Source organism: Fukomys damarensis, unplaced genomic scaffold (assembly GCF_012274545.1).
Source record: "Fukomys damarensis isolate Sample0158 unplaced genomic scaffold, DMR_v1.0_HiC HiC_scaffold_23, whole genome shotgun sequence".
NCBI lineage: Eukaryota > Metazoa > Chordata > Mammalia > Rodentia > Bathyergidae > Fukomys > Fukomys damarensis.
This window is the reverse complement of record NW_022900935.1, coordinates 25,025,360-25,025,590: the sequence shown is the minus strand read 5'-3', so window position 1 is coordinate 25,025,590 and position 231 is coordinate 25,025,360.

Here is a 231-nt window from a genome sequence, read left to right as displayed (position 1 = left end):
AGGCCAAAATTTAAACCCCGGGTACAACAAAAAAAAAAAAAAAAAAAAAAGAAAAAAGAAAAAGAAAAAGAAAACTGGAGGTGTATCCATTGAATGTCAGGCCTCAACATTAAGATGAAATGCCCACACCACTTTCTGGTCCCCCTTCTGTCTCTCTTAGACGCTTTCTTTCCCTCAGTAATTTTTTCCTGGGCTGGGAATTTTTTTTTTTTTTTTTTTTTATTGGGGTTT